Genomic DNA, 14,032 nt, shown 5'->3' with positions numbered 1-14,032 from the left:
CATTTCTTGATCGTGTGCACCCCCGTGATTGCTAGAGCTTTGCTGAGTGGAATTGGTCTTCATTCGCATGGCCTAAGTCCGAAGCACTGTTAGATCTCTGAGCACAGGACTATGTAGAAGATCATTCCACCAGTACAGAACCACCAGAATTGGAAAGCAGTTTCTGCCACACTTGCAGCACTTGGATGTGTCACAGAGCTGCGCTGTCAATATTTCACTCACTCTCAGAGAACCCTGAGGAGGTTAAATCAGCTGTTTTTGCAATTCCTTGGTGCAGTTTGACAGATCTGGAATGCAGAAGAAGAGGAAAAGCACAATCTGCTACAGTTCACACACTTCTGTCTGCATGGTTTGCTCTTGTAGTAGGTGAGCTTACAAGAGTTGAGTACTAGCTTTGAACTGGCAGCATTATGGCTTTTGTAGAATGGAAAAAAGCAATGAAAGTGCAAGAAAAGCTGTACCGGGTCAGACCAAAAGTCCATCTATGCCAGTACCCTGTTCCTAATAGTGGGTGAAATCAGACAGCTAGCAAAAACAGTAAGAGAATGACAAGCAATTAGAGGTATGTTCCCCGAATATTCTTTTAGCTTCTAATGATTTATGGTTCGTGGGTTTTCTGATCCAGACATGATGTCTTGTATTTAATAACCCTTAATGGATTTTTCTTCCATGAATTTGTCCAGTGACTTTTTAACCAGGGACACTTCTAGCAGCTACAACATCCTATGGCAGTAAGTTGCACAGCTGAGCTACATGTTGTATGAAGAACCAGCTCCTTGTGTTTGGAGCTGCCACCAGTTAGACTCATTTTGTGCCTCCCTTCTTGTATTGGCAGAGACAGGACATGGTCAAGCCCTGCCCACCTTTTCCTTGCCGGTCCTGATTTCATAAGCCTCTATCTAGCCTTTTCAGTTATCTTTTTTCCAGATTGAGGAATGTCTTTGTAGCCTTTATGTACCTTTTTCTGCTCAGCTGTATCTTTTTTTGAGTTGGGGGAACAGTGTGGCGTAGAGTGTTCAGGATCCAGGCACATTACAGATTTAGAGAAAGTCATGATGGTGTTTTCAGCTACTTTCTGTGAAGAGTGAACTCTTCTGTAGTGTCATGGTTAAGATGTCTTAGCACCGCAGCTCGTAATTTTGCTCAGACATAAAGTAATCACATTGCTAAATAAGCGATTTATTTATTTATTTGTTTTCTACTTTCTGTTCAATAGTGTTCAAAGCATTGTGTTCTCTGGTGACTTTCCACAACCAAAAAAAATGGTGCAGCTGTACATTGCTGAAGATCTAATCTGTGGAAGGAGCAAGCTGCACTGTCACCCAAGCGTCAGGATGAATGCATAACTAGTCAACAGAGCTTATGTTTCAAAGTTAAAATGTCCAATTTGCTCTCTTACTTGGTTAGTTGTACTAAATTCCCTAGTCAGGAAATGGAAACACCACTTGTCTGATTTATAACTGTCCTACAAGCCACAACTGCAGATGCTAAGGTGGAATATATAGCTCAGAATTCAATGTGAGTGACAATTTTAGAGTTAAAAAAAAAAAAACTCACACTGATAAAGCTCAAGAATGTGATCCTAGCGAGCAAACACAGAAGAGCCACTGCCTAGCCAAATCTACTTCAGCAAATATCCATGAGCACGCCTTATCACCGTTTGTTTTTTTACTTTCCTCTTGTGCCAAGGTTTGTATGTGTAAAGGTGAGGAGAATCCCGTTCTAGTACTTCATAGCATTTCATAGACTCACCCTCAATCTTTTCTTCTGCCGACTGGCATCATAGAGACAAAAAGATACTGAAAAACACACCAAATAGTTGGTATGCTTGTATATATATCCTGAGGTGGTGCCTGTACTGACGTTCTCCTACACGTGAACTCAATTACATAGTTCAGTTGTTGCAGTGTCCCCAGTAGGGTTTCTCTTGGAGCCAAGTGATGTCCTACTGAACAGTCAGCCCAGGCCTGCTGCATTTCCAGCTGGCAGCTTGGACATGGCTGTATTGACCCCAAAGGCAGGAGAGTTTCATGGTATGGATACTGGCTGCTCTATGCTGAGTGGCTACCAGGTGCATTTAATTTGCTGGTGTAGTAAATTATGCACTATATATAGTATAGAATTGTTCTAATTATTGCTGTTCTTAAAATTAATGTCATGTTGGAAGGAAAAGACAAGCTCAGCTTTTCAAATACAGAGTAACATAGCCTGCAGCTTGTCTTCTCAGTACCTTTAAGAAATTACTGTAGTTAACCAAATTTCCACCTCTACAGCTGTTACACTTGAGAGGCAAACGATATAGGCTTATTACAGATTTTGGTTTTAGCCTTTCTCCTGTCAAAACCCCCCAAGGATGGCAAAAGAAAAAAAAAAAAAAGCCAACTGCACATTGAGCTGTAATTTGAATTTCTGTGGGCATTTGGATGAACAACAAATATATAGAGACCTCATCAGCAGTTCACAGTCCCTTTATCCTTCTTTTTTTCTGCAGAGTTGGCTTTCTCTGTACAGCTCACAAGAACTCCAAAGCCTCTGGAGCTCTCTCCTTCAGATGTGGTGGTGCTTCTCCAAGATTTTCACCTAACTTATTTGCTTGTGTGATACTTCAGCACAGTTATTTATGTTGATGAGAAGATACACCAAGAAAAGCAAAGCAAGAAGGTATGTACTTTCCCTTGCTGTAGGACATGGGAACAGGCCTTCTCTTGGGACAGCACTTTGGAGTGCCTTCCAACCATCTCCCTTGAAGACCTTGTACCTTTTGTTGATTTTTTTCTTGTTGGTCAGTGGAAGGTGAAAAACACTGAGTCATGAGCAAGCTATTTGAAAAGGACAACGTATCTGAGCATTTGCTGCTCTTGAGATCAATCATGCTGACAAATGATACCTTGAGTATTAGAAAAAAATATCTCAGTATGAATGGGGTGAATTTACAAAGGTGTTACAGCAGAGACTTGGAAGATTTTGTCTGAGGGTAAGGTAAGCAAGAAAAGCTCATTAATTGTCAGGTTTGATTTTCTGAGTCAGAAAGTTAGAAGGAATCTGAGGTGAAAGTGCTGGCTAGGTATCAGCTCCACTACAACTTATGAACTTGGAAGAAATTTATTGCTGGGTATTCTTGATTTCTTACTCACTGGTAGTGACTTTGTTCAAAGTAAAATCCGATACCCTCGAAGTCTGAATGGCAGAAGTTTGAAAAGCCCAGGGAAGAGTGAGGGCTGCCATTAGACATTACCACTGTATTATTGCCATGTAATAATAAAATCGCTGCATGTTTTTGTACTGCTGACCAGTTCTTTACAATTCCTGTGTCATATGCTTGTCTTCTATGAGGAATTAAAGTTCGGGCTTCCTTAAAATGTATTCCTCCCCCTGTTCCATAAACTGTATGTGAAACTGCAAGGCGATTGTGCCAGAAATCTTCGCATAAAGTTTGTAGTGTATAGAAATTGCATCTTCTCAGCAAAACTAGATGTTTGGGGCTATATCATAGCTTTACCCTCACTAGAAAATCGTTTGTGGCTGCATTGTGTCTGGAGCAATGAGGAATTAATGGAAGCAAAGACTAGCATTTGCTCTAACCCTCTTGGAAAGCCATCGCTCTGCTAAGCAAAACTGTTGGGAGTGCTGCTTTCTGGAGTCTCCCTGTTTTCCTTTAACCATCTGTAACTTTTCTTTCCTCTAAGGGGTTTGTCTATGCAGTTTATGGCCATATGAGCAAATGTATTTTGACACAGTGTTACTCAACTGGTTTGGCTTATTCAATACATTCTTGAGAGAACTCAATAACTGAGAAAATGGCTTTTTTGCTATAACGAGATTGTACTTCAGATGAACCCCATATGAAATGTTTCACATCCAGACTACTAGCCAAGCATTCCTTAATAAGTCTCAGAGCATCCACGTAGGGCAGGTTCATAATCTACAACCAGGCTAAGAAATACCTGAAGAACCTCAGCCCTGCATAAGGGTTAGATCACTGATCTGGCAGTCTAAGGTGTGTCCCTTGAGCCATGTCTACACTTGATTAGTTGCCATGGTCTCGTTGGCTTTGTTTTTCCTATCCTGGCAGTTTGCAGTGCTCTACTGTGCCCATCCCCATGAGACAACATGTTTCTGCAGAAAAGAACTGCCTTCTTCACCACAGCTCCACGCTATGTCGGTGATTTCAGGTTTCTCCACAAAACCCACATAGAGTGAGGCAGATACCAGTAAAAAAAAAAAAGGTAAAAAAGTAAAATTAAAACGTTATGGATCCCCTTCAGGAATATTCAAAGCCTCCCATTGACTTTTTCTGATAGTCTCTACAGTTCATTCCAAGTGAATTTCATTCACAGAGATGTTTCTGGACTGTGAGTGAGTTCCAGACACTTCTACCTGTGCCTTCACACTGGGCTTGCACGCAGGGATGGATGTTCAAGCCTGCAAGAGTGAGTTCTGGAGTGTATTTAGCACCTTTCCTCACAGGGCATGGTCTGAATGCCAGAGAAGCCAGCAGAGACTCCCACTGACTTAGGTGAGCTTTGAGTCAGATTCAAAATCCCAAATCACTGACAAAACAATTTATGACTTAGTTAGAAGGAGGCTTTCTGTTTGCTTAATAAAGGAGATTGCTGGCAGCTGGCACCTATCTGGATATAAAATAACTCAATTCTCAGGAAATCTTTTGTGTCATGTACAACATCAAAACCCTTTTTCACACCATGGTTGCTATGACTCAAAACAAAAGACAGTGATGTATGACATACATGTCAAGTTTCCTGCTCTATGGATAGTACAGAATGCAAAATTGATGTGTGGCTTAACCTAGCCTTGTCTGAGTATTAGTCTGACCTGTTCTCTGCTTGTCACTTCTCTGTAGAATATATTGAATTTTGTACATGCACTGGTTTCTTATCATAGAGTCATAGAATCATAGAATCGGTAAGGTTGGAAGGGACCTCTGGAGATCATGTAGTCCAACCTCCCTGCTCAAGCAGGGTCACCTAGAGCATGTTAGACAGGGTTGCATCCAGGTGAGCCTTGAATATCTCCAGAGAAGGAGACTCCACAACCTCTCTGGGCAACCTGGTCCAGTGCTCCGTCACTCTCACAGGGAAGAAATTCCCGCTCACGGTCAGAATGTTGTAGAAATTAAATCACTATGTCAGTCATTACCTAAATGTGCTCATTGATTTGGACTGCAGATATGTCAAACCCTGCCAAACAATCCCCAGAGGATTTGGGGAGGCTCTCTGGTACTGTTTAGACAAGCACTGGGACGAGAGGAGCTGGAATTGCTTTGCAGCTATTTATCTAAGCAAAGTGAAAAAATGTGTCAATCTCTTGTTATTTTTTAGATACCTGCTCACCTGCCAATCTAGAGTGTGTGAATGTATTAATGGAAAAGGAGTCCACCCAACGGTACCACACCGTTGGTGTGGGAATTCCCTTGAGGAGGCATGGGAAGGGGTAGGTGATGCAGAGCAGCGTTCATGACATCCTGCCCATAGTGCTGTGAAGAAGAGCAAAGCCAGTCAGCAGAAAATATCAAAAAGAAGCACATCTAAAACGCAGCCCCTGTCCGAAGTCACGGCTCAGCAGCAGTTCCTTAGTGACCTGCATCATTCCTTTCAGCGGAGAGAGCTAGCTTGGTCTGCCTAACACCCCAAAAGCAAGGGCCAGATTATGACTTGCTTTGGTCTTACAGTTGCCCCTTGGTCAGGACCTATCTCAGCTGGTGGGACTTCCCTCCCTCTGCATCCAGGGCCGTGAGAGCACAAAAATCCATCAGCTGCGTGCCCCTCTACGCAGTGTGCTGGAGTATTTCTGAATGCAAAATGCAGTTTTGTTGGAGGACTGTGTATCTGTAGCGCACAGAAAGGTGTTGGGGAGCTTGAAGGCAGCCCTGCGAGGCCTCTAGGTGGAGTCCAGCCATGCCTCATCCTCCAGCAAGAAAAACTGTGAAAGGAATTGCTTAGTGAAAGGATGGTGAGTAAAGCCTCTGTTTGATCCACCTCCGCGCTTTATTGATTGCCTATGAAAGGAAGAGATTACTGTGCCCTAATAAAACCTTGCAGAAGAGAAGGCAGTCAACAGAGGCAAATGAAGTGAGCAATTAGTCTGAAGCCCTTCAGACTAGCCTTCCTTTCCTGCAAGGTCTTAGCAGCATGATGCTGACTCAGGGATCTCCAGCAGCCACAAGGTAATCTAGAAACTTACAATTTTTCTTCTCATTCTGTTACGGATTTAAATTTCCATGGCATTTTTTTTAAACTTTTTCAAACTGAAGGGTGAAAGCAAGGTGCCTCTTGGGACATCTTAATGGTGTGAGAAAAAGAGATTATACAACAAGGAGCTGGAGGACTGTTGTAAGCAGGTGATCTCCCATTTTCAGTAACAGAAGCTCAACCCGGGAATTTTCACGTGAGTTTTTGAAATAACTTCTGGGCCAACATTTCAGCCTACTCGCAAGCATGCACACACACACACACTAATGGTTAAGAGGCAGAACTGGGATACAGGCTGCATAGCTACAAAACTTTGCTGCCTGATTTTGCTGTTAAAGGTTTTCAAAAGTAGCTGTTACAGATACATCTAGTTTGTGCTGTGTGTAGTATTTCGACCTCAGCAGCTTTTCAGAGTTGGTAGCATTTTTCATATAAATGTGAGTACAAGTTTGGCTGAGTGTATTCCTAGAGGGTTGTATTTTCTTCAGTCATTTGCTTTTTTTTTTATGCTGAGTTTTTACAATAATTCCATTTAAATTTAAGCTTATTGAAGCAAAGAGGAAAGAATTTAAAATGCAGTGTCTAAGACATTAGTACAAGCTCTTTTGATACCTGAAAACATATTGCAAGCAATTGATTAATGTGTTTATTAACTAGATGTCATCAGGATATATACCCTGTGATTCCACATTTCTTTTCTGTTCTGGAAAAAGACCTAGAATAGGATAAAGTAATGAATACGAATCTGCATATACCCAACACAAGCTGGAAATACGTGTGTGCTTTTGTGTATCAGTGTGCTTGTGTGGAGGTATTAGTAACAGGTAACACCTGAATCTGACTTAAGATTTTACAAGATTCTCCTTTTTTTATCCATTAAAAAGGACAAGTGACAAGATGTATTATAATTTTAAGCTCACGGTGAAGCTGTAAAAACAAGAGACAAGAGATCTGCTTGAAATTCCCAGCCATGCCACAGAATGTGGCTTATTTTGTGCAAATTGCTAGCCTCGGTTTCTCTGTGCCGACAGTAAGGTAATAATGTATTCCTGCCTCGTGTTTGCTGCGAAGAGAACTGCGCTCACTATTTTGAGAAACTCAGTATTTGGATGAGGGTTATGGTAGCAGGCAATACTGTGCTGGTAAATTAATGTTATTATTTGCTGCAAAACAAGAAATTCTGTCCAGTTGCTGCTGATTCCTAGTTACTTGCATACGTGGTGGCTGAGACTTTTTACAGGAGTTAAGCACTGCATTTTTAGAGGCAGTAAAATAAAAGGTAGAAACCTGGGCTCTAGAAATTCAAACTTAGTTCTCTTTTCTGCTGAAGTCTCCTTCTGTATCCTGGGGCAAGTTATCTGGGATTAGGTAAAAGTGACCTGAAGTTGTATCTGCTTGCAGGATTGCTTATGTATTTTATTCTGTGGCTTTATCATATTCAGTGCCTGCATGCTGCCTGGAGCAGAGCCCTGGCCACAGGTGTCCCCTAGCTCAGTGGTTTGCTTTCTCCAGGTGAAATCCAAACTCAGACTTCATCTTCTTGTGGCCCAATGGAGGAAGGAACAGCTATTTCCACCCATTCCCGGCTCCTTTTAATCCTACCTCAGCTGCTTCTCACCTCTTTTCTCTAGAAAGCAATGAATTTCAGGCAGGGAATCAAAGCTGAGGACAAGTTACACACAGGTTTTATCCAGCAGCAAAACCACTTAAAGGTGTTTGTCTGTTTGTTCCTTTCTTGCTAAACCATTTCAGAGCCCTGAACCCACAAACCACCCTATTAGAACAACTAAAGGGTCATTAGCAAATGAAAGAGGCGTTTACAGGAGAGGGGAAGGGGGGAGAAACTTCCCCCACCGGCTTTGTGGCAGAAGAGAAGGACGTTTGTGCCATTTCAGCACGAGTGTCTCACGCTCTGGACAGGCTTGCCGAGCCCAGGCGCGCTGAGGAGCGGGGGAAGGAAGATGCACACGCTCAGCTACTATCATTTTTAAAATGTTGCAGCTGTCCGTGTGTTTTCCTTGCAGCCCCCCACGACTGCACCCATTTGGGGGGTGCAAACAAACGATTCTCTGCATCCCGGCTGGGGACATGATGTGCCACAGCACTTGTCAAAGTTAGATGCCTTAAACAAGCATGAAGGCAAACTCAAGGCACTTGGGGAAGTTTATTACCTTAAAGGAAACATTTAGGTTTGTGATGTCTTTTTAGATTTGTCCCTTACCCCCTCTGTGCTTTGGTTCCTAATCTGCAAAGTGGCAATAGCAGAATGTCCTTATCTCACCAGGAAGTTGTAAAGACAATTTACATTCAAGACAGTGAAATATATAGACGTCATTAATGGGTCTAGAATAAATACACTGATTTTGAACATTAAACCATGATCTGAATATCTGTTGGTTTTCTTTTTCAGAACGGTCAATGATGCTGAAGGAACTTTTCACAACACACTGGTTGCCAAGGAAGAAGGTGCTACACTTTTCTGTTTGTTGTCATTAGCACTTAAAATCATTTTTGCAGTGTATATTTGAGTGACAACAGTACTCTAAGGCCCCAGGCAATAGCAGTGTTATCAAACATACAAGGTTTAGCAGATACAGATTCATGAACGGGCTCAAAAAGAATGGATGAATTAGTATAATGAATGTTAGACCCATTTCTGTCGGAGTTTTAGGGAGAGAGAAATTATGGAAATAAAAAGAGCTTTGGCAACAGCAAAGAGGAGTGGGAAACTTGGAGGTGGGGGGATCTAAGTCAAATTTCACACCATTAAGTTTTAGATTAAACCCAAGAGGCAAAATGGATGGAAACTGAGACTGTAAAAGCTGGAAGTGGATGGAAAGTGCTGGCTAGAAAGGGAGTGGGATATGGGATCCTGCTACGGCTTCACTGCGAATCAGTAGATAACGTGAAATAGCTCTGTAGTCTACCAGTGTAGGACTGCCCTTGCCTGCCCTCGGATCCGGAGAGCTGCGTTTTAGCCTCAGCCCTGCAACTTAGTTTTGATTTGCACTTTAGCAGCTGAAGACCCATGAGTTAGTTAACTGAGCTGCAGGATTGCTGAAGCCAAAGTAGTGCACAGGAACAGCCTCCTAACTGAGAGCAGATCAGCCCCCCTCCATCCGCGGCTTGCAGTGTGCACAGAAGCCCAGCTGCAGGAAGAACATCAGCATTGCAATTTAAAATGAAAATATAACAACCAGACCATAGGACAAAAGGCAGCATTTTTTAAAGCTGTTTGTTGGCCAAACTCACCTGCGGTTTCCATACTCTTTTCTAGGTTCATCACTTACTTATGAGATCGTCATGGTGTCCCTCAGTGGAAGCCTCCTGCTGCTGGCTGTGGTCAGCGTAGCAGTGCAGGTGCTCCGGAGGTGAGCGTTACAGCGGCTGGAGAGGATCCAAGGTTGCTAGGGAAATCTGCCCGCAGCAGAGGGAGCGACAGTGGTTGGAGAATTGCTTGGATGTGTGTCTGGGTATAGCATTTTAGGGGTATGACACTTGGTTTTGCTTCATGTCTGAAATGAATTCTTCTCCCCTTCCCCCAGATTTTAAATATACACGTGGAAATTGTAGGGAGGCAAAAAAAAAGAACGAAACTCCTCATTTTGTATTGTAGCCAAAATTTTCATTTTATGTTTTTGCAAGAACAAGCAGAAGTCACAAGAAAATGGACATCCTTCTAAGATTTTTCCTTTCTATAAAGAGTGTCAACAATATTTTTCAAGAAATCTCTTTGAACAAAAAACTTTGTTCAGCTTTAGTTTGAATATAACTAGCCAAATGGAGGAGGGAGATGGATCATGAGACCTATTTTTATGTTAAAGGACAAAAAATTTAGGGAGAGAGGAAAAGGTCACATCCATAATTAATGAAATCAGCACTATCACCAGCATCCTCAGCTATTAGCTCTGTACTGCTGATAGTTATATATGTTCTCATTAATTGGATTGAATTGAAAATACAAAGAGCTCTTCGTGCTTATCTAATGCCTAATGACTTATTTTACTCCATTTCTGTTGTGCCAGGCGCTGTGGATCACATTATTCTTCCAGAGATCTCAGTAAACCTGCAGTGGTTCTGGAAAATACTACAGTGGCAAACAATAGCGCTGATAAGATTTCAACAGTGGGTTTGACTGGCCCGGTGTATATAAGTTACATTTCTGAACAGCAACAGCAAACTGTATCCACAGAGTTGGCCATCTCTGAAGAGACAATTTCCATTCTGGAGCTGCCATTTTTCTCCTTTGCTGCCTCAATAACACCCCCTGATCAACCACCTGAGCAGTGATACCCCACCACTTTTCTTAGCAGCTGCTTGCTTTCTTCTGGACCAAAAAGTGCGTGAGGGACTCTGAGTGTACGCTAGCAAATCGATGGATTGATACTCCCCACTTCGTTTTCTTCACTGATGGGGAAATGCCATAGTTTTGGACTATGAACTCGTTCCACACCAGTACTAGAAAATGCAGTAAACTGGCAATTCTTTCTGGAAGCAAAGTGTTAACCTTCTTCATAGATACTTGTACTTTACCTGTGGTATGTCTTGTGTTAAAAATTCGCTGAAAGAGATCCAAGGATGGAGCAATCGGTTCAAGTGATGCCTCTCCCCACCCAAACTTCCTCTCCACCAGCTACATTCCTTCCCTGGGCCATCTTCGATTTTTACAGAGGTATTTGAGGTGCTTGGCTGGTGTGTGGAAGAGTTACTGCTCTGTAGGATCTGTTCCTCGGGCTCAGCTAGATTTCTGGGCAGAAAGCTGGTTCTGTAGCTAGCAGAGAGTTAGAGCTGTTGGCTTAGTGTCGGGCAAGGCTGACGGGCAGAAGCAGGCGTCTTTCACAGGCAGCGCTGCAAACGGAGCAAAGGTGTGCTGAGGAGGGCCTTGCCCCTTTCCCCCATCCTTGACAAGGTGGTACCACTCTGGAGACCGACATCACACTGTAGTACCCGCTTCCATGGGGTGAGTCATGGGAAAATACGCAGGAAGGATTTCTGGTACTTTTTACACCAATTTCTCAATCCCTCTGACTCGCCCTTGAATGCCGCACGCTGAGCTGAGACCGAACCTTTTACACACGGTTTCCTCCTAGCTGCAGAGCAGCGAATCTGTGGCTGTGCCAACGTTATCGGATAAATTGCAACCTGTAAGTCAGCCGTGTACGTGATTATTTTTCCCCCGCCACCTTCAGAGGCTGAAGGAAAATATCGTCTATTAATCTTTAAACTGAGCGCTGCGACTTTCCTGGAACCAGTGCCCTCTGCCTCCGGCGTGATGCCAGCTTGCTAGGGAGGAACAAGCCCGGTGTTCTCCCAGCCGGCTGGCAGTGACAAGGGGCATTGCAGCGGTAAGATCTGCCCGCGGATTGCCTGCCGTGCAGACGGCCTCTTGGCATCCCCGGCGGCGCCTCAGCCGACGGCTGTAGCTACCCTCAGTGTAAGAGAGCGAGGTTACTAACTCACGTTTTCCAGCTGCAAATCCCCCCCTTAAAACCTGCTGCAGCCCCCAGTGCCTGCAAATCCGGGCTGTCTGTCGCAGGTGAGGCGAGTTTAAGCAGCGACTTCCAACTCTCCGACAAAGCCGATTTGTTTTGTTTCGGCCCTGCTCTCCTGCTGCCCTTGCTGGCCTGTTTTATGTACCTGTTTTAGCCTAGCTGACGCACAGACAGGGAAATGGCTAGGCCTCTCGTCTCTGAAAAACACCTATACGGCGCCTGGCATAACGGGGCTTTGGTTCTTGCCTGATGTATTCCAGCATGAACATAACACAAATGGTGACAGGGGTCATGAGGGGACTAACACAACGTAACGTAAAATAACGTCATATAATGTGATACTACGGTATTGGTAGTACCATGATGAACTGCAGCGTGCGTGGGGGTATGCACTCCACAAGAGGTGACATTAAAAGATTACGGTTATGGGGCCAAGCACGATAAACTTGGGAAATGGCACCACTAAATTTATATGTAAGTTCAGAACCATGTATTTATTTTTCCTTTTTTTTCCCTCCAATCTCTAGGTAGTCCTTTTGTGTATGAAAATGCGTTAAATTCTTTCATGGTGCTAACTCCTAGAGAAGCTGGTAGTCCGTGTTTCGAAGGGGATGGATCTACACCCTTCCCAGATAGCAAAGGAAAGGCAGAACTAATGCCGGGCAGTGCGTTTAGAGCGACGGACGGGACAAAGGTCTCTATGCAGCTGATGAAGGGGAAGAACCAGATACTAATTCACGCAGATGGAAGAAGTCCTATCACATTCCCACGTTTGGTGGTGAAAACCAAGCGACCGTTAAAGCATCCGATTTGTGCTGCCGTAGAGCAATTACACGCGCAGTAGACGTCATCGTCCTTTGCAGCAGTGTGGTAGCGCAACAGGTGTGATGACTAAGAAGAAAAAAGACTTCGGTTTACCTGTGAAATGCAGCAAAGGGATTTCTTCATAGCATATACCTGAACCACAGAACCGTGTTCTTCTCAGATGTACAGAACTTGTTGAATTTTTGAAGTAACTCCTGATAGAGCTCTGTACATATATCAGAGAAGACGAGTGTAAAGCTTCAGCCAGCACCTTGATTCAGTACCCTGTTCTGTATAGTCCATATAACGTGTAGGGTTTTTTTCTTTTTTAATGAATTTTTCCATTAGCTACTACAGAAATCAAATCAAGGTACGAGTAGGTACAGCCAAAATAACATTTCATCACTTTTACCTTTGGATTGCATGGCCCAATTTCACACCTTTCCTCAAGTTATCACTCAAAAATATATTTACTGTACATAAAATATCTACAGTAGGAAATCATCAAAACTATTTCACAAAAAAAAACTCAGAAAATGATGGCATGCGAGGCTAAGGATTTAAGGGATGAGAAGACTTGCTTTGTATTTAGTGGCTTGGTATTTACTCACTGGGAATAATCTAACGTAATTCTGAAAACTGTTGCATGCAACAAGCTTGAGTCTTGTAAACTGTGGTGGAAAAAAAGGAAGGCCAGGCCCGAAGAGCTATGCCCTGTGCAACATTGAAGAATAACCAAGGAGGAAAAATATAAAAGAATAAAAAATGCCAAGGTCTTCACAGTGTGTCGCCCACCTAAAGAGTAATCCTTTGGCGCCTGTAAAATGGTTTAAAGCTCTCTTTTACGGTGATTGACTGTGCTCTGCAGATGACACCACAGGAGTTTACTGCAATGAAATATAACACTCCAATAAAGAAAAACAAATGCTTTCCTTTTAATGCAAGCAACTTTGTCTGGTTTTGCCTTCGACCATGTAACACGATGATTCAGAGATAAGGCTCATGTGGTTTTTAAGTTGCCATGAGGGATCTTAGAAAGGGGAAAATCATGTCAAGTTTATGTAAGCTTTATAGCAGCTGCTGTTTGGAAATACATCTTAATTATGGGTAAAAATATTAAGCCATAACTTGTATACTTATTTTAAAAGCCTTGTTTTTTCATTGCCATAATTCTAAACATTGAGGTTAGTATTTATTTATAGTTTGGATACTGCAAGAAGGTAGCCCAGGAAATGCTGCTTGATAACAGTGGTTATTAGAAATGCTTGGTTTTGGTGTCTTGATATTTATTTGGGGTCGAGATCAGCCATTTTTGTTATTTATAGACACACGGGAAAAGAACTCTGGAGGTATTTGGGAACTAGAAATGGCTCCATTTTAAAATGTTTAACTGCTAGTTTTTTATAAGGTTTGCAGCTGTGCCAAAGTTTAAAGCCTAGATGACAGATAAATAAGTTATGCTGGAAGCTCTGAGCCTGCAAGTGTGTCTTCGCAGATGTCCGTACACTCGAGTATTCCCAGTGACTG

The sequence above is a fragment of the Rhea pennata genome, chromosome Z (genome assembly GCF_028389875.1).
Source record: "Rhea pennata isolate bPtePen1 chromosome Z, bPtePen1.pri, whole genome shotgun sequence".
Taxonomy (NCBI): Eukaryota; Metazoa; Chordata; class Aves; order Rheiformes; family Rheidae; genus Rhea; species Rhea pennata.
Note: the sequence above shows the minus strand (reverse complement) of the source record.